General features: G+C 47.4%; 1 protein-coding gene across 4 annotated transcripts in view; it reads left to right on the top strand.

The window, feature by feature from the left end:
* The first annotated feature begins 2,844 nt into the window (after positions 1–2,844).
* The window catches only part of CDIN1 (CDAN1 interacting nuclease 1), a 545,783-nt gene continuing 529,229 nt past the window's right edge, over positions 2,845–19,398 (top strand). For 2 of the 4 annotated variants that reach the window (XM_073637559.1, XM_073637557.1), the window contains exon 1: positions 2,845–2,957. The gene's annotated coding sequence lies outside the window, so the exon portion shown is untranslated. The remainder of the gene's footprint in view (positions 2,958–19,398) is intronic. The other 2 variants (XM_073637560.1, XM_073637558.1) reach the window with 1 other exon arrangement.

Below are 19,398 nucleotides of genomic sequence, written 5' to 3'. Positions count from 1 at the left end.
TATAATGTATGAGGATCAGTATAATGTATATGAATCAGTATAATGTATGATGATCAGTATAATGTGTATGACCAGTATAATGTATGAGGATCAGTATAATGTATATGGATCAGTATAATGTATGAGGATCTGTATAATGTATATGACCAGTATAATGTATATGGATCTGTATAATGTATGAGGATCAGTATAATGTATATGATCAGTATAATGTATATGGACCAGTATAATGTATGAGGATCAGTATAATGTATATGACCAGTATAATGTATGAGGATCAGTATAATGTATATGACCAGTATAATGTATATGGATCAGTATAATGTATGAGGATCAGTATAATGTATATGATCAGTATAATGTATATGGACCAGTATAATGTATGAGGATCAGTATAATGTATATGACCAGTATAATGTATGAGGATCAGTATAATGTATGAGGATCAGTATAATGTATATGATCAGTATAATGTATATGACCAGTATAATGTATATGACCAGTATAATGTATATGGATCAGTATAATGTATGAGGATCAGTATAATGTATATGACCAGTATAATGTATATGGATCAGTATAATGTATGAGGATCAGTATAATGTATATGACCAGTATAATGTATATGATCAGTATAATGTATGAGGATCAGTATAATGTATATGACCAGTATAATGTATATGGACCAGTATAATGTATGAGGATCAGTATAATGTATATGGATCAGTATAATGTATGAGGATCAGTATAATGTATATGACCAGTATAATGTATATGGATCAGTATAATGTATGAGGATCAGTATAATGTATATGACCAGTATAATGTATATGGATCAGTATAATGTATGAGGATCAGTATAATGTATATGACCAGAATAATGTATGAGGATCAGTATAATGTATGAGGATCAGTATAATGTATATGACCAGTATAATGTATGAGGATCAGTATAATGTATATGGCCAGTATAATGTATGAGGATCAGTATAATGTATATGGATCAGTATAATGTATATGGACCAGTATAATGTATGAGGATCAGTATAATGTATATGACCAGTATAATGTATGAGGATCAGTATAATGTATATGGATCAGTATAATGTATGAGGATCAGTATAATGTATATGACCAGTATAATGTATATGGATCAGTATAATGTATGAGGATCAGTATAATGTATATGACCAGTATAATGTATGAGGATCAGTATAATGTATATGGATCAGTATAATGTATGAGGATCAGTATAATGTATATGACCAGTATAATGTATATGGATCAGTATAATGTATGAGGATCAGTATAATGTATATGACCAGTATAATGTATATGATCAGTATAATGTATATGACCAGTATAATGTATGAGGATCAGTATAATGTATATGACCAGTATAATGTATGAGGATCAGTATAATGTATATGGACCAGTATAATGTATGAGGATCAGTATAATGTATATGACCAGTATAATGTATGAGGATCAGTATAATGTATATGGATCAGTATAATGTATGTGGATCAGTATAATGTATATGACCAGTATAATGTATGAGGATCAGTATAATGTATATGGATCAGTATAATGTATATGACCAGTATAATGTATGAGGATCAGTATAATGTATATGACCAGTATAATGTATATGGACCAGTATAATGTATATGATCAGTATAATGTATATGACCAGTATAATGTATATGACCAGTATAATGTATATGACCAGTATAATGTATGAGGATCAGTATAATGTATATTGACCAGTATAATGTATGAGGACCAGTATAATGTATGAGGATCAGTATCATGTATATGACCAGTATAATGTATGAGGATCTGTATAATGTATATGATCAGTATAATGTATGAGGATCAGTATAATGTATATGACCAGTATAATGTATGAGGATCAGTATAATGTATATGGATCAGTATAATGTATGAGGATCAGTATAATGTATATGACCAGTATAATGTATATGATCAGTATAATGTATGAGGACCAGTATAATGTATATGACCAGTATAATGTATATGGACCAGTCTAATGTATGAGGATCAGTATAATGTATGAGGATCTGTATAATGTATATGACCAGTATAATGTATGAGGATCAGTATAATGTATGAGGACCAGTATAATGTATGAGGATCAGTATAATGTATATGACCAGTATAATGTATATGATCAGTATAATGTATATGACCAGTATAATGTATGATGATCAGTATAATGTATGAGGATCAGTATAATGTATATGACCAGTATAATGTATATGATCAGTATAATGTATATGGATCAGTATAATGTATATGACCAGTATAATGTATATGATCAGTATAATGTATGAGGACCAGTATAATGTATATGGATCAGTATAATGTATATGACCAGTATAATGTATATGATCAGTATAATGTATATGACCAGTATAATGTATGAGGATCAGTATAATGTATGAGGACCAGTATAATGTATGAGGATCAGTATAATGTATATGACCAGTATAATGTATATGATCAGTATAATGTATATGACCAGTATAATGTATGATGATCAGTATAATGTATGAGGATCAGTATAATGTATATGACCAGTATAATGTATATGATCAGTATAATGTATATGGATCAGTATAATGTATATGGATCAGTATAATGTATATGACCAGTATAATGTATATGATCAGTATAATGTATGAGGACCAGTATAATGTATATGGATCAGTATAATGTATATGACCAGTATAATGTATATGATCAGTATAATGTATATGACCAGTATAGCGCAGCCTTTTCCTGTCACTATAAATAACATATTGTAAACCAAATCATCTCATCTCCTAACTCCTCCCACCACGTGACTGATCACATGACTGTGACATCACCGCAGGTCCTTGGCGGAAGCAGTTTGTATGTTTCTAGCAGCACGTGTGTGTGAGAGGACACAGGTAATTTCCATGTTGTGTGCTGTGCCGTCTATGCACTGCTCCATGTTATATAGCGGGGGCGGCTATGGATGGGTTAATCACTGAGCGCTCGTGCTGCCGGCGCTGCCCTGTGTCGTGTATGCTGTCCCCGCAGAGCTGTGCGCGCACTGTCAGCATGAGCAGCACCAGCGTATGAGAGCGGCAGCAACAACAACACGCCGTGCTTCCCCCACACCGGGCTCCCCCACACCGGGCTCCCCCACACCGGGCTCCCCCACACCGGGCTCCCCCACACCGGGCTCCCCCACACCGGGCTCCCCCACACCGGGCTCCCCAACGCCGGGCTCTCTGCGGGTGTCAAGGAATGGCACACCGCTCCATAGGCGACAACAGTCGGATTAGTGGGGTCTGACTTCTGCCTCCACTGTGTGTGTGTCCTGTGATCATACAGGTGTACGGCCTCCATACCTGTACAGTAACTGCCCCTACATTGTGTGTGTCCTGTGATCATACAGGTGTTCGGCCCCCATACCTGTACTGTAACTGCCCCTACATTGTGTTTATCATGTGATCATACAGGTGTACGGCCTCCATACCTGTATTGTAGCTGCCCCTACATTGTGTGTGTGTCCTGTTATAATACAGGTGTACGGCCTCCATACCTGTACTGTAACTGCCCCCATATTGTGTGTGTGTGTCCTGTGATCATACAGGTGTACGGCCCCCATACCTGTACTGTAACTGCTCTACATTGTGTGTGTGTCCTGTGATCATACAGGTGTACGGCCTCCATACCTGTACTGTAACTGCCCCTACATTGTGTGTGTGTGTCCTGTGATCATACAGGTGTACGGCCCCCATACCTGTACTGTAACTGCCCCTACATTGTGTGTGTGTGTCCTGTGATCATACAGGTGTACGGCCCCCATACCTGTACTGTAACTGCCCCTACATTGTGTGTGTGTCCTGTGATCATACAGGTGTTCGGCCCCCATACCTGTACTGTAACTGCAGTACATTGTGTGTGTGTGTCCTGTGATCATACAGGTGTACGGCCCCCATACCTGTACTGTAACTGCCCCTACATTGTGTGCGTCCTGTGATCATACAGGTGTACGGCCTCCATACCTGTACTGTAACTGCCCCTACATTGTGTGTGCCCTGTGATCATACAGGTGTATGGCCCCCATGCCTGTACTGTAACTGCCCCTACATTGTGTGTGTCCTGTGATCATACAGGTGTACAGTGTACGGCCTCCATACCTGTACTGTAGCTGCCCCTACATTGTGTGTGTGTCCTGTGATCATACACTTGTACGGCCTCCATACCTGTACTGTAACTGCCCCTACATTGTGTGTGCCCTGTGATCATACAGGTGTACGGCCTCCATACCTGTACTGTAACTGCCCCTACATTGTGTGTATGTCCTGTGATCATACACTTGTACGGCCTCCATACCTGTACTGTAACTGCCCCTACATTGTGTGTGCCCTGTGATCATACAGGTGTTCGGCCTCCATACCTGTACTGTAACTGCCCCTACATTGTGTGTATGTCCTGTGATCATACACTTGTACGGCCTCCATACCTGTACTGTAACTGCCCCTACATTGTGTGTGCCCTGTGATCATACAGGTGTACGGCCTCCATACCTGTACTGTAACTGCCTCTACATTATGTGTGTGTGTCCTGTGATCATACAGGTGCACGGCCCCCATACCTGTACTGTAACTGCCCCTACATTGTGTGTGTCATGTGATCATACAGTTGTACGGCCCCCTTACCTGTACTGTAACTGCACTACATTGTGTGTGTGTCCTGTGATCATAAAGGTGTACGGCCTCCATACCTGTACTATAACTGCACTACATTGTGTGTGTGTCCTGTGATCATACAGGTGTACGGCCCCCATACCTGTACTGTAACTGCACTACATTGTGTGTCCTGTGATCATACAGGTGTATGTCCCCCATACCTGTACTGTAACTGCCCCTACATTGTGTGTGCCCTGTGATCATACAGGTGTAATGCCCCCATACCTGTACTGTAACTGCACTACATTGTGTGTGTGTCCTGTGATCATACAGGTATACGGCCCCCATACCTGTACTGTAACTGCCCCTACATTGTGTGTGTCCTGTGATCATACAGGTGTACGGCCCCCATACCTGTACTGTAGCTGCCCCTACATTGTGTGTGCCCTGTGATCATACAGGTGTATGGCCCCCATACCTGTACTGTAACTGCACTACATTATGTGTGTGCCCTGTGATCATACAGGTGTATGGCCCCCATGCCTGTACTGTAACTGCCCCTACATTGTGTGTGTCCTGTGATCATACAGGTGTACGGCCTCCATACCTGTACTGTAGCTGCCCCTACATTGTGTGTGTGTCCTGTGATCATACACTTGTACGGCCTCCATACCTGTACTGTAACTGCCCCTACATTGTGTGTGCCCTGTGATCATACAGGTGTACGGCCTCCATACCTGTACTGTAACTGCCCCTACATTGTGTGTATGTCCTGTGATCATACACTTGTACGGCCTCCATACCTGTACTGTAACTGCCCCTACATTGTGTGTGCCCTGTGATCATACAGGTGTACGCCCTCCATACCTGTACTGTAACTGCCCCTACATTATGTGTGTGTGTCCTGGGATCATACAGGTGCACGGCCCCCATACCTGTACTGTAACTGCCCCTACATTGTGTGTGTCATGTGATCATACAGTTGTACGGCCCCCTTACCTGTACTGTAACTGCACTACATTGTGTGTGTGTCCTGTGATAATACAGGTGTACGCCCTCCATATCTGTACTATAACTGCACTACATTGTGTGTGTCCTGTGATCATACAGGTGTACGGCCCCCATACCTGTACTATAACTGCACTACATTGTGTGTGTGTCCTGTGATCATACAGGTGTACGGCCCCCATACCTGTACTGTAACTGCCCCTACATTGTGTGTGCCCTGTGATCATACAGTTGTTCGGCCTCCATACCTGTACTGTAACTGCCCCTACATTGTGTGTATGTCCTGTGATCATACAGGTGTACGGCCTCCATACCTGTACTGTAGCTGCCCCTACATTGTGTGTGTGTGTCCTGTGATCATACAGGTGTATGTCCCCCATACCTGTACTGTAACTGCCCCTACATTGTGTGTGCCCTGTGATCATACAGGTGTAATGCCCCCATACCTGTACTGTAACTGCACTACATTGTGTGTGTGTCCTGTGATCATACAGGTATACGGCCCCCATACCTGTACTGTAACTGCCCCTACATTGTGTGTGTGTGTCCTGTGATCATACAGGTATACGGCCCCCATACCTGTACTGTAACTGCCCCTACATTGTGTGTGTGTGTGTCCTGTGATCATGCAGGTGTACGGCCCCCATACCTGTACTGTAACTGCCCCTACATTGTGTATGTGTCCTGTGATCATACAGGTGTTCGGCCCCCATACCTGTACTGTAACTGCAGTACATTGTGTGTGTGTGTCCTGTGATCATACAGGTGTACGGCCCCCATACCTGTACTGTAACTGCCCCTACATTGTGTGTGCCCTGTGATCATACAGGTGTATGGCCCCCATACCTGTACTGTAACTGCACTACATTGTGTGTGTGCCCTGTGATCATACAGGTGTATGGCCCCCATACCTGTACTGTAACTGCCCCTACATTGTGTGTGTCCTGTGATCATACAGGTGTACTGCCCCCATACCTGTTCTGTAACTGCCCCTACATTGTGTGTGTCCTGTGATCATACAGGTGTACTGCCCCCATACCTGTTCTGTAACTGCCCCTACATTGTGTGTGTTTTCTGTGATCATACAGGTGTTCGGCCTCCATACCTGTACTGTAACTGGCCCTACATAGTGTGTGTGTCCTGTGATCATACAGGTGTACGTCCCCCATACCTGTACTGTAACTGCCCTTACATTGTGTGTGTGTCCTGTGATCATACAGGTGTACGGCTCCCATACCTGTACTGTAACTGCCCCTACATTGTGTGAGTGTCCTGTCATCATACAGGTGTACGGCCTCCATACCTGTACTGTAACTGCCCCTACATTGTGTGTTTGTCCTGTGATCATACAGGTGTACGGCCTCCATACCTGTACTGTAGCTGCCCCTACATTGTGTGTGTGTCCTGTGATCATACAGGTGTATGTCCCCCATACCTGTACTGTAACTGCCCCTACATTGTGTGTGCCCTGTGATCATACAGGTGTAATGCCCCCATACCTGTACTGTAACTGCACTACATTGTGTGTGTGTCCTGTGATCATACAGGTGTACGGCCTCCATACCTGTACAGTAACTGCCCTTACATTGTGTGTGTGTGTGTCCTGTGATCATACAGGTGTACGGCCCCCATACCTGTACAGTAACTGCCCCTACATTGTGTGTGTGTCCTGTGATCATACAGGTGTACGGCCTCCATACCTGTACAGTAACTGCCCCTACATTGTGTGTGTGTCCTGTGATCATACAGGTGTTCGGCCCCCATACCTGTACTGTAACTGCCCCTACATTGTGTGTGTCCTGTGATCATACAGGTGTACCGCCCCCATACCTGTACTGTAACTGCCCCTACATTGTGTGTGTCCTGTGATCATACAGGTGTACGGCCCCCATACCTGTACTGTAACTGCCCCTACATTGTGTGTGTGTGTGTCCTGTGATCATACAGGTGTACGGCCTCCTTACCTGTACTGTAACTGCCCCTACATTGTGTGTGTCCTGTGATCATACAGGTGTACGGCCTCCTTACCTGTACTGTAACTGCCCCTACATTGTGTGTTTGTCCTGTGATCATACAGGTGTACGGCCTCCATACCTGTACAGTAACTGCCCCTACATTGTGTGTTTGTCCTGTGATCATACAGGTGTACGACCTCCATACCTGTACTGTAACTGCCCCTACATTGTGTGTGTCCTGTGATCATACAGGTGTACGGCCTCCATACCTGTACAGTAACTGCCCCTACATTGTGTGTTTGTCCTGTGATCATACAGGTGTACGACCTCCATACCTGTACTGTAATTGCCCCTACATTGTGTGTGTGTCCTGTGATCATACAGGTGTTCGGCCTCCATACCTGTACAGTAACTGCCCCTACATTGTGTGTGTGTCCTGTGATCATACAGGTGTACGGCCTCCATACCTGTACTGTAACTGCCCCTACATTGTGTGTGTGTCCTCTGATTATACAGGTGTATGGCCTCCATGCCTGTACTGTAACTGCACTACATTGTGTGTGTGTCCTGTGATCATACAAGTGTACGGCCCCCATACCTGTACTGTAACTGCCCCTACATTGTGTGTGTGTCCTGTGATCATACAGGTGTACGGCCCCCATACCTGTACTGTAACTGCACTACATTGTGTGTGCCCTGTGATCATACAGGTGTACGGCCTCCATACCTCTACTGTAACTGCCCCTACATTGTGTGTGTGTCCTGTGATCATACAGGTGTTCGGCCTCCATACCTGTACAGTAACTGCCCCTACATTGTGTGTGTCCTGTGATCATACAGGTGTACGGCCTCCATACCTGTACTGTAACTGCCCCTACATTGTGTGTGTGTCCTGTGATCATACAGGTGTACGGCCTCCATACCTGTACTGTAACTGCCCCTACATTGTGTGTGTGTCCTCTGATCATACAGGTGTATGGCCTCCATACCTGTACTGTAACTGCACTACATTGTGTGTGTGTCCTGTGATCATACAGGTGTACGGCCCCCATACCTGTACTGTAACTGCCCCTACATTGTGTGTGTGTCCTGTGATCATACAGGTGTACGGCCCCCATACCTGTACTGTAACTGCACTACATTGTGTGTGCCCTGTGATCATACAGGTGTACGGCCTCCATACCTCTACTGTAACTGCACTACATTGTGTGTGTGTCCTGTGATCATACATGTGTACGGCCTCCATACCTGTACTGTAACTGCACTACATTGTGTGTGTCCTGTGATCATACAGGTGTTCGGCCTCCATACCTGTACAGTAACTGCCCCTACATTGTGTGTGTCCTGTGATCATACAGGTGTACGGCCTCCATACCTGTACTGTAACTGCCCCTACATTGTGTGTGTCCTGTGATCATACAGGTGTACGGCCTCCATACCTGTACTGTAACTGCCCCTACATTGTGTGTGTGTCCTGTGATCATACAGGTGTACGGCCCCCATACCTGTACTGTAACTGCCCCTACATTGTGTGTGTGTCCTGTGATCATACAGGTGTACGGCCCCCATACCTGTACTGTAACTGCACTACATTGTGTGTGTGTCCTGTGATCATACAGGTGTACGGCCTCCATACCTCTACTGTAACTGCACTACATTGTGTGTGTGTCCTGTGATCATACATGTGTACGGCCTCCATACCTGTACTGTAACTGCACTACATTGTGTGTGTCCTGTGATCATACAGGTGTTCGGCCTCCATACCTGTACAGTAACTGCCCCTACATTGTGTGTGTCCTGTGATCATACAGGTGTACGGCCTCCATACCTGTACTGTAACTGCCCCTACATTGTGTGTGTGCCCTGTGATCATACAGGTGTATGGCCTCCATACCTGTACTGTAACTGCCCCTACATTGTGTGTGTGTCCTGTGATCATACAGGTGTACGGCCTCCTTACCTGTACTGTAACTGCCCCTACATTGTGTGTGTCCTGTGATCATACAGGTGTACGGCCTCCTTCCCTGTACTGTAACTGCCCCTACATTGTGTGTTTGTCCTGTGATCATACAGGTGTACGGCCTCCATACCTGTACTGTAACTGCCCCTACATTGTGTGTGTCCTGTGATCATACAGGTGTACGGCCCCCATACCTGTACTGTAACTGCCCCTACATTGTGTGTGTGTCCTGTGATCATACAGGTGTACGGCCTCCATACCTGTACTGTAACTGCCCCTACATTGTGTATGTGTCCTGTGATCATACAGGTGTTCGGCCCCCATACCTGTACTGTAACTGCAGTACATTGTGTGTGTGTCCTGTGATCATACAGGTGTACGGCCCCCATACCTGTACTGTAACTGCCCCTACATTGTGTGTGTCCTGTGATCATACAGGTGTACGGCCTCCATACCTGTACTGTAACTGCCCCTATATTGTGTGTGTCCTGTGATCATACAGGTGTACGGCCTCCATACCTGTACTGTAACTGCCCCTACATTGTGTGTGTGTCCTCTGATCATACAGGTGTATGGCCTCCATACCTGTACTGTAACTGCACTACATTGTGTGTGTGTCCTGTGATCATACAGGTGTACGGCCTCCATACCTGTACTGTAACTGCCCCTACATTGTGTGTGTGTCCTGTGATCATACACTTGTACGGCCTCCATACCTGTACTGTAACTGCCCCTACATTGTGTGTGTCCTGTGATCATACAGGTGTACGGCCCCCATACCTGTACTGTAACTGCACTACATTGTGTGTGCCCTGTGATCATACAGGTGTACGGCCTCCATACCTGTACTGTAACTGCACTACATTGTGTGTGTGTCCTGTGATCATACATGTGTACGGCCTCCATACCCGTACTGTAACTGCACTACATTGTGTGTGTCCTGTGATCATACAGGTGTTCGGCCTCCATACCTGTACAGTAACTGCCCCTACATTGTGTGTTTGTCCTGTGATCATACAGGTGTACGGCCTCCATACCTGTACTGTAACTGCCCCTACATTGTGTGTGTCCTGTGATCATACAGGTGTTCGGCCTCCATACCTGTACTGTAACTGCCCCTACATTGTGTGTGTGTCCTGTGATCATACAGGTGTACGGCCTCCATACCTGTACAGTAACTGCCCCTACATTGTGTGTTTGTCCTGTGATCATACAGGTGTACGGCCTCCATACCTGTACTGTAACTGCCCCTACATTGTGTGTGTCCTGTGATCATACAGGTGTTCAGCCTCCATACCTGTACTGTAACTGCCCCTACATTGTGTGTGTGTCCTCTGATCATACAGGTGTATGGCCTCCATACCTGTACTGTAACTGCACTACATTGTGTGTGTGTCCTGTGATCATACAGGTGTTTGGCCTCCATACCTGTACTGTAACTGCCCCTACATTGTGTGTGTGTCCTGTGATCATACAGGTGTTCGGCCTCCATACCTGTACTGTAACTGCCCCTACATTGTGTGTGTGTCCTGTGATCATACAGGTGTACGGCCTCCATACCTGTACTGTAACTGCCCCTACATTGTGTGTGTGTCCTGTGATCATACAGGTGTACGGCCTCCATACCTGTACTGTAACTGCCCCTACATTGTGTGTGTGTCCTCTGATCATACAGGTGTATGGCCTCCATACCTGTACTGTAACTGCCCCTACATCACCCCTTATTTCGCAGAAAGTGAAATTGACGGTGAAGATCTGCAGAGTAAGATGACATGCGGCGTATATGAAATTCGCTGCTCAAGTCAATTTATTTTGTTACGTACAGTCTAATCCACAATACTATTGTTAGTTATATATGTACCATGTGAACATATACTTAGGCTAAGTGCCCACGATGTAGTACTGCTGCAGATTTTTTCTGCATCTCCCTGGCAGGAAAAACGCATGCGGATGTTACATGCGGATTGTACATGCGTTTTTTCCGCCAGGGAGAAGCGTTTGTCAAGCGTTCTTCACATGCATTTTCGCATGCGGTTTATCAAGCTCTTTTCTAAGCGATTTTAGCATCACTTGGAAAGTGCTTGACAACTTGGTCACACTATATAAATCCATGAAACCGGCATGGATTTATATAGCGTGACCAAGTTAATAGTTAAAAGAATAAAAATGGTAAAAAAAAAACCCCACGCATTATACTCACCTTCTGATAGCCCCGCAGTCTTCTCTCCGGTGCGTCTGGTCTCTTGTACGGCTCGCGGTGGTGTAAAAGGACCTTCCATGATGTCATTTAGTAATGTGACAGGTCACGCGACCGCCGACTTCAGCGGTCACATGACTAAATGACGTCATGAAAGGTCCTTTTACACCACCGTGAGCCGTACAAGTGACCGGACGCATAGGAGAGAAGACCGGGGACGATCAGAAGATGAGTGTAATGTATTTTTTATTTTAAATTCTTTTTTTTACAGGTTCTATGGTACCCGGGTGTGAAGGAGAGTCTCCTCTCTCCAGACCCGGGTACCATCCGCACATTGAATCGCTTAATATCCGCATGTGCACATGTAGTCATGCGGATATTAAGCGACTTAATGCAAGTCAATGGCGTCAATTACGCAGCGTGTCCGCAAAAATAATGGACATGCTGTGTATTTTTCCGCAATGATGATCCGCAGCGGAGATTTCTGGAGCATGTGCACCGCACCTGCGGATTATCATTGGGGACCAAGGGGGAATGTATTACCAAGTGTTTTTTTTTTACTGTTTTCGCTGCGGAAATTCCGCTGCAAAAACGCTTGATAAACGCTTAGTGGGCACACAGCCTTAGGCACAAAGTTGTATTTGAACCATAGAAAACCTTATGATAGTACCAGAATTTCAAAAATGACTGAAAATCTTATGTTACTTTATCCTTTGCACTTTTGTCACAGATTTTCTTTCAATATATGTGTGACTTCTACAGTGCCCTGATAAAGTATTCATACCCTGTGAACTTTTTCACTTTTGTTCATGTTACACCCATAAGCTTAAATGTAGTTTATTTGAATTTTCTCTGATATAACAAAAAAAAGTACTTTGTATTTTGTGAAGTGTAAAGGAAATGACACCTGTTTTTTTTTAATATATTTTAAATATTACAATTTGAAAATTGTGATTTGTATTCAGTCCCCCTGAGTCAATACTTTGTAAGACCACTGTAACATACCTGGCGGCGTCCTTGCATGGTGGTCCATCTCCCACTGTGCAAGAGGGCGCACTTGATCTCCTGTCCAGAATGTCTCTCTGGCTTCCCTCCATGCTGTCTGTTTGTGTCTGTTTCTGCTGCTTAAGGGCGGCGCCCGATCACTTCCTGCTTTTTGTACCTGCTGTGGGTCACACCCCTTGTGCGTCCTCAGCCTATTGCTGTCTGTCACTTGGTATATAGCTCAGCAGCTCCCTTCTATCCCCGCCTGAGCATAGTGTTTCCTTCAGTGTGTGCTTGCACTCTGAAGGTGCCAGGTCCCGTCTCTTGTCTCCTGCTTTTTGTATCAGTTCCCGTGTCTGAACTGAGTCCTGTATGTCTCCTGCTTTGCGGTATCAGCTCCCGTGTCTGAACTGTGTCCTGTATGTCTCCTGCTTTGCGTTATCAGTTCCCGTGTCTGAACTGAGTCCTGTATGTCTCCTGCTTTGCGGTATCAGCTCCCGTGTCTGAACTGTGTCCTGTATGTCTCCTGCTTTGCGGTATCAGCTCCCGTGTCTGAACTGTGTCCTGTATGTCTCCTGCTTTGCGGTTTCAGCTCCCGTGTCTGAACTGAGTCCTGTATGTCTCCTGCTTTGCGGTATCAGCTCCCGTGTCTGAACTGTGTCCTTTTTGTGTTCTCTGGTCTGTCCTGTCTGAACACGCTCCTTGCCTGTTCGTTCCGCCTTCTAGTGGCCGATTTCCTAGACCCGCTCCTGCGTCTGGTCTGTCCTGTCTGAACACGCTCCTTGCCTGTTCGTTCCGCCTCTCTGGGGGCCGTATTCCCAGACCCGCTCCTGTATCCCTCTGCAGTGTCGGTCTCCTCCGTACACTCAGTTCCAGTCTGAACTCTCTCCTGTCCTTTACCTGTTTTGCCTCTATGTCCGTTCCCTTCCTTTTTCTGCAGAGTCTGAACTCGTACCTAACTCCTGCTTGTTGTCTCTGCAAGTACTGTGTGAGTATCTGGCTCTGTCTTTCCCTTCCTGTCTGTTCCGTGTGAACAGAGCCCTGTCCTCCCTGCTCAGCCTTGTCTGCACTCTAGCTGTGCTTGCCTGTAACCCTCTGCCTGTATTGTTCCTGAGTCCCGGTGTGTACTGGGTCCTATCCCGCCTGTGTTCCTACCTGCTAGTGCCTCCCTGTCTGCACTCTAGCTGTGCTTGCCTTTACCCCCCTGCCTGCATACCCGCCTGCCTGCATACCAGTCGTGCCTGCCTATACCCACCAGTCTGTGTGCCAGCCTACCAGCCTGTTCCTGTATTCCCCTGTGTGGGTCAACAGCCGTGTCCGGGGTCTGTCCTGGAGTAGCACCTGGTCCCTCTGCTCGGTTCCTCCTTGGTGCACTGGCGTCGTATGCCGTCGTGCGACCCTGGTCGGATCGGGTGAATACTTAGTCACGCCCCTCCAGGCATTCACTCTCCGGCACGGTCCAGTGGAATCACTACAATCACACGCACACGCCGCTTAGCCCGGGCGTGTGCATAACAGCATGCTCAGGCCATGGTTCCCGTTGAGCCCCACGGCCTTCGCTCTTTGAGAAGTTTTTCCAGCGAATACATGCATTAAAATAAAATAAATAATTTTTTTTCCCCCTTTAGCTGAGTTCCAGGCGAGTTACGCACCCGTCCAGATGGATCTATCAGCCCTCGTTCCTGCGGATCCGCCACGTTACTATGGGGATCCAAGACAGTGTCGTGCATTTGTGGAGCAATGCATGCTACACTTTAAGGCCTACCCTCTCTATTTTCCTTCCGATTGGGCTAAAGTGGCCTTTATGATTGACTACCTAGCGGGTGATGCCTTGAAATGGGTCACCCCCCTATGGGAAGCATGGGATCCTGTCATCCTTGACCTGCAGGCCTTCCTGGTGGCCTTTCGTATGGTCTTCGAGGACCCTAACTCTGAAGCCCCTGCTGAAGCTTCACTTCCCAATATCCCGGAGCAGCCCCGACGGGTAATGTGTGTGGGTAGCGCAATAGTCCTCCAGCCCAATGAGACTACTGCCCACCCAGAATCCTCACAGGGTGACTACGCTTTCCGGAATACTTCTCTCAACCTCAAGAGGCAGTCCAGACGTGCTAGACTTAGAGGCAAGCCGTCACGCCAGGGTCTGTCCTCCCTGAGACCTCCTGACCCCAACCTTGAAGTCCCTACTGAAGCTTCATCTCCCTGTATCCCGGAGAAACCCCAATGGGTAATGTGCGTGGGTAGTGCACCAGTTCTCCTGGCCGAAGAGACTTCTGCCCATCCAGACTCCACACAGGAGAACTTCCTGCACCCGGCATCAGATGCTTCTTTCTCTTTAACCGGTGTGCATGTCCAAGGATGCTCCAAAGCTGTGGTTACCTCAGAGTCTGTGCACCTCTACTACCTGGCGGAGGATCCCCTGTTGCCTCCTGAACCCTCCGGGATACCACTCGATGACAAATGGAGAGAGACTTCTCTACACCCGGTACTCAATACTTTGTCCGCTTCGTCCTGTGAGCCTGACAATGGGTACCCCAAAGTGGTAGTTACCTCCGAGTCTCTACACCCCTCCGACCAGGCGGAGGATCTCCAGTTGTCTCCTGAACCCTTCGGGGTGCTACCTGGTAGCGAAAGGACAGAGACTCTCCTATACTCTGTACCTGATACCTCGCTCGCTTCGTCCAGTGAGTCCAACTTAGTGTACTCCGAAGCAGAGGTTACTCCTGAGTCTCTACACCCCTCCGACCAGGCGGAGGACCTCCAGTTGTGTTCAGAATCCTTCGGGGTGCCACCTGGTGGTGAATGGACAGAGACTTTCCTATATCCTGGATCTGATACCTCGCTTGCTTCGTCCAGTGAGTCCGACCTAGTGTACTCTGAAGCAGAGGTTACCCGTGAGTCTCTACACCCCTCTGACCAGGCGGAGGACCGCCAGCTGTCTCCAGAACCCTTCGGGGTGCCACCTGGTGGTGAATGGACAGAGACTTTCCTATACTCGGTACCCGATACCTCGCCTGCTTCCTCCAGTGAGTCCGACCTAGTGTACTCTGAAGCAGAGGTTACCCGTGAGTCTCTACACCCCTCTGACCAGGCGGAGGACCGCCAGCTGTCTCCAGAACCCTTCGGGGTGCCACCTGGTGGTGAATGGACAGAGACTTTCCTATACTCGGTACCCGATACCTCGCCTGCTTCCTCCAGTGAGTCCGACCTAGTGTACTCTGAAGCAGTTGTTTTCTCTGAGCCTCTGCACTCTTCTGACCCGGCGGAGGACCTCCAGTTGTTTCCTGAATCCTCCGGGATACCACCAGATAACAGAGACAGTGACTTTTCCTCATTATGTACGTGATAACCCGTCTATTTCTTCCTGTGAGCTTGACAAGATGTACCTCGAAGCAGAGATTACCCTTAAGTCTCTGTCCCCCTCCAACCCAGTGAACGACTGGCCCTCGAATTCCCTGCGGAAGATTCTGGCAGGCCTGAAGAAGAGGGGGCGTAAGGGGGGAGGTACTGTAACATACCTGGCGGCGTCCTTGCATGGTGGTCCATCTCCCACTGTGCAAGAGGGCGCACTTGATCTCCTGTCCAGAATGTCTCTCTGGCTTCCCTCCATGCTGTCTGTTTGTGTCTGTTTCTGCTGCTTAAGGGCGGCGCCCGATCACTTCCTGCTTTTTGTACCTGCTGTGGGTCACACCCCTTGTGCGTCCTCAGCCTATTGCTGTCTGTCACTTGGTATATAGCTCAGCAGCTCCCTTCTATCCCCGCCTGAGCATAGTGTTTCCTTCAGTGTGTGCTTGCACTCTGAAGGTGCCAGGTCCCGTCTCTTGTCTCCTGCTTTTTGTATCAGTTCCCGTGTCTGAACTGAGTCCTGTATGTCTCCTGCTTTGCGGTATCAGCTCCCGTGTCTGAACTGTGTCCTGTATGTCTCCTGCTTTGCGTTATCAGTTCCCGTGTCTGAACTGAGTCCTGTATGTCTCCTGCTTTGCGGTATCAGCTCCCGTGTCTGAACTGTGTCCTGTATGTCTCCTGCTTTGCGGTATCAGCTCCCGTGTCTGAACTGAGTCCTGTATGTCTCCTGCTTTGCGGTATCAGCTCCCGTGTCTGAACTGTGTCCTGTATGTCTCCTGCTTTGCGGTATCAGCTCCCGTGTCTGAACTGTGTCCTGTATGTCTCCTGCTTTGCGGTTTCAGCTCCCGTGTCTGAACTGAGTCCTGTATGTCTCCTGCTTTGCGGTATCAGCTCCCGTGTCTGAACTGTGTCCTTTTTGTGTTCTCTGGTCTGTCCTGTCTGAACACGCTCCTTGCCTGTTCGTTCCGCCTTCTAGTGGCCGATTTCCTAGACCCGCTCCTGCGTCTGGTCTGTCCTGTCTGAACACGCTCCTTGCCTGTTCGTTCCGCCTCTCTGGGGGCCGTATTCCCAGACCCGCTCCTGTATCCCTCTGCAGTGTCGGTCTCCTCCGTACACTCAGTTCCAGTCTGAACTCTCTCCTGTCCTTTACCTGTTTTGCCTCTATGTCCGTTCCCTTCCTTTTTCTGCAGAGTCTGAACTCGTACCTAACTCCTGCTTGTTGTCTCTGCAAGTACTGTGTGAGTATCTGGCTCTGTCTTTCCCTTCCTGTCTGTTCCGTGTGAACAGAGCCCTGTCCTCCCTGCTCAGCCTTGTCTGCACTCTAGCTGTGCTTGCCTGTAACCCTCTGCCTGTATTGTTCCTGAGTCCCGGTGTGTACTGGGTCCTATCCCGCCTGTGTTCCTACCTGCTAGTGCCTCCCTGTCTGCACTCTAGCTGTGCTTGCCTTTACCCCCCTGCCTGCATACCCGCCTGCCTGCATACCAGTCGTGCCTGCCTATACCCACCAGTCTGTGTGCCAGCCTACCAGCCTGTTCCTGTATTCCCCTGTGTGGGTCAACAGCCGTGTCCGGGGTCTGTCCTGGAGTAGCACCTGGTCACTCTGCTCGGTTCCTCCTTGGTGCACTGGCGTCGTATGCCGTCGTGCGACCCTGGTCGGATCGGGTGAATACTTAGTCACGCCCCTCCAGGCATTCACTCTCCGGCACGGTCCAGTGGAATCACTACAATCACACGCACACGCCGCTTAGCCCGGGCGTGTGCATAACAACCACCTTTTGCTGCAGTCTTTTGGGGTATGTCTCTACCAGCTTTGCATACCTAGAGGCTACAAAGAAGAATGGGCAAAAATTTCAAACTCGCTCTCGCTCAGTGAGATTGGATGGAGATGTCTGAACAGCAATTTTCAAGTCTTGTCACAGATTCTCAATGGGATTTAGGTCTGGACTTTGAACCAGTCACACACATGAATATGTTTTGATCTAAACCCATCCATTGTAGCTCTAGCTTGTTTAGGGTTTCTTGCTAGAAGTTGAACATACACCCCAGTCTCAAGTGTTTTGCAGCCTCTAACAGATTTCCCTCCAGGATTACCCTGTATTTGGCTCCATCCATCTTCCCATCAAATCTGATCAGCTTCCCTGTCCCTGTGTCATGGAACGACAAGGGGATGTCCGGCGGACAGCACAACACACGGAAGCAACGGAAAGATATAGAGGGGAGGAGGGTCCTAGCAGTAGGGAATGCGGGAAGGGACACCTCCTGACACCAACCTGTTTATGTCCCTAAGCTCCCCTATCGTCCCTAGACGGGTCCTTTCCACCCGTGCGCGATCACATGCCTAAGCCCTCGTTGGCCCTGGACTTAACCTGGCTAGTGAGCAGGATAGTGAGACACTAGTCTCACCACTACAACAATAAGACAACACAAGGAAGAGAAGACAAACAATGGGAGATAACATAAAATACACTTAAGGCCCCGTCACACATAACGAGATCGCTAGCGAGATCGTTATTACGTCACGGTTTTGGGATCGCTGGGGAGCTGTCAAACATGCAGAACTTCCCAACGATTTCGGCCGCCTCAGCGATCTAACTAACGATCTCGGCGGTCTTAGGGACTCTTTCACACAGCAGCTATTTCAACGATTCACAGCTTGATAGGGACTGTACTGTGTCACAAAGGCGTGCATAAAATTACGCAATCAACAGCCCGGAGAATTCTGCTTGGATCTGCAATCCAGCACGAGGTCAGAAACAAAGGATGGAATCGCTATTCTGTTGCCTTCTTTATGCACGGTGGAAAATGAGAACACCGTAGCAACCACCAATCGGGGACGAGGGGCGCGGAAAAGTCCAATTTATGCACGCCTACGTGTCTCAGTTCTGAATCGCTAACGAGGTCATTGATAAGGTGTCAAATATAGCGATGCACACTGCCCAGCGGGAGCGCAACGACCCAGGAATGGTCCAGGAAGCTTTGTAACGATCAGCGATCTCACAGCAGGGGCCTGATCGTTGCTACATGTCAGACATAACGAGATCGCTAGCAAGAAAGCTATTGCGTCACAAAAACCGTGACGTATCAACGATCTCGCTAGCGATCTCGTTATGTGTGACGGGGCCTTTAGCTCTCCAACAGGAAACTTCACTTCTGTACCTGCAAAAAACACCACAGCTTCTCCAGAGACTGGCTCCTTCAAAGAAGTCTGCTTCGAATGACTATAACTGGCGGTCAGCTGATGGATTATGTGGCTATTTAAAG

Source organism: Phyllobates terribilis, unplaced genomic scaffold (genome assembly GCF_046119375.1).
Source record: "Phyllobates terribilis strain yellow unplaced genomic scaffold, ASM4611937v1 Scaffold_7__3_contigs__length_470593459, whole genome shotgun sequence".
Lineage (NCBI taxonomy): Eukaryota > Metazoa > Chordata > Amphibia > Anura > Dendrobatidae > Phyllobates > Phyllobates terribilis.
The sequence above is the reverse complement of the archived record's forward strand: the minus strand, read 5'-3'. Positions and strand labels throughout refer to the sequence as shown.